Below are 2,463 nucleotides of genomic sequence, written 5' to 3' on the forward strand. Positions count from 1 at the left end.
GCAAAGCATCTTACATTGTTTATTGTAGTCACAGGAATAACTGCTAATAGGTGAGTATAATGAAAGAAGTCAACTTTACAATTCAAATTACCTTAGCCTGTAATTTGCTGTTCAGCAAGGGTGGTAAGTTACACCATTTAAATATACATAAATTTGTTTTAGAGGATGTCAGCTCTGTAGGTAAGCTAAGTCATAAGCAAAGACAAACAAATATCCTTTTCCAATTATAGTTGTGAGGCAAATTAAGGACTTCTGCATCTGGCTATTAGGATCAACCCATATACCAAGGAAAATTCTGAAACCTCAGTGAATTAATTTTTTAAATGTTACTTTAAATCATCAACAAACTAACAAGCTGTACACTCAGAAAAAATGAGAAATTATACCCCATTTGATTCAAATGTATGATATGTCAAGATCATTGTATTGTCATGTTCAACTAATAAAAAAAAAAGATGAGAGTTACTGGGAAAAAATAAAAATAAAATTATGAAAATATAAGAGTCTGTAGATATAAATCCAGACTTTTAACCATAATAACCCTGGGGGTATCTCTAATTTCAAATATAACTGCAAAACTATTGGTGACCATACTGAGCTGGGAGAACAAAAGTCCTGGGCTTATTGAAGGTGAAAAGGCTGGCAACCTGGTATAAACTAAATCCTCCCTTATCTCCTCTGACTTTTAATGCTGAAGCTAAAAATCTACAAACCACATTTTTCCTTAGGAGGCATGATTCTTTTTCTGCTCCACAAATTGGAAAGACTTTAGAGACCCTGAAAGGCAAATGGAGAAGAGAAGGGTCTTATTCCTTTCTTGCTTGCTACTCCTGTAAATGTAACCCAAGGAATATCCCTGTACAGGAGACTCAGCTCTGCCCTGGACTTTTTCTTTTTTAATGTTCCAGAACCAGTTTCACTTTGCACTTCAGAGGTACCAGAATTTTCCAGGCATCATCCCTTTCTTAGATGTCTGTCTCTTTTGTAAACAAGAATATATCCATACATATTTATTTCTATTCTAGTAAACACTGCAGAAAATAAAAAACAAAAAGCTATTAGAACAACTTAAGAGCAGCTAGAAGGAAAAATAAGTTATCTTCATAGAATGATCATTAGAAAGGGGGATGGTTTGCCAAAGACAATAAAATCAAGAAAATAGCGTGATATATTCAATGTACTGAAAAAAAAATGTAACTCTCAACCAGGAACTCTAGATCCAGCAAAATATATACTTCAAAAATAAAGGGAGAAAAAAACAAATATACTACAGCAGGCCCTGATTAAAGGAACTATTAATGAATGACCTTCAGCAAGGATACATTTCATAGATGCAAGAAAATATGACAAGAAGTATTGAATATGTGCATAAATAGGAAGCTAATATAAGTAGAATAATAGTATTTTATAGTTTCCTTCACTATGCTAAAACCAAATCTCCGCTTCACTTTCCTAGAAAAGTAAACAGTGAGAAAGGAAGTGCTAAGAAAATTCATTTTTTCTCTTGAATGAGAAACACTATTATTCTATTTATATGTGCAATTTATTTCATTTATTAAATGGTTTCACCATTCATTCTCCTCCTCATGTATTCTATTTTATCAATTCTTTAAGATACAACATTTTAAACAAAAATTCATTAGATTTGTCTGCCTTCTACAGACAGATACAGAAACGATGTACTAGTGGTGAAAACAAAAATGGATTTGGTTTAGATTCCAAGTAGTAATGTGCAGAGATTTAGATTTGGCTTTGCCATTGGGCCAAATCTGCCAATTAAGGCAAGGTCTAATGGTCAAATTTCTACTTATTTCTGATATCCCTAAACTGGGGCTTGGTCAATGATTGATTTCATAAGTTATCATCACATGTAATCTGTTTAGCAATTATGAACAATATGAACGAAGCTATCTTTTGGATACAATATAAATATTTATAATGAATGAGTTTGCTACATAAATTTTAGAAGAATATTATGTTTCTTCTGAAAAATAAATGTTTTTAAAAATTTAAATAAGACATGGCAGAATACCAAAGACCAGATAATGTCATCATTCTAAAATTTATAGAATTATGTGGTGCCAGCATACATGACATTAAGCAAAATAACCTTTAAAAAACAATTCCATGAAGTTATGAGTCATAAAGATGCCATATTTAGGACTTTTTTAGATTTTTCAAGGATGAATTAAAAGTCAAATACCAACTCTGCCTCTTCACAATTTTAAAAGAAGGAAAAATTTCAAAATCATGCATGACAACATCCTTTACAAATTATCTTTCATCCAAATACAACAGAATTTAAATAAATTATATTGCAAAAACTATAATACAAAAGTATATTAAATAATTAAGCATACAAAATAAAGTGCCTTCATCTGCTAACCTCATTTGAAATGTAATATCTCTTCCATTATTACAAATATTATTCTAGGAATAAATAGCTGACAGATAATTTATTAT

The sequence above is a fragment of the Callospermophilus lateralis genome, chromosome 1 (genome assembly GCF_048772815.1).
Source record: "Callospermophilus lateralis isolate mCalLat2 chromosome 1, mCalLat2.hap1, whole genome shotgun sequence".
Taxonomy (NCBI): domain Eukaryota; kingdom Metazoa; phylum Chordata; class Mammalia; order Rodentia; family Sciuridae; genus Callospermophilus; species Callospermophilus lateralis.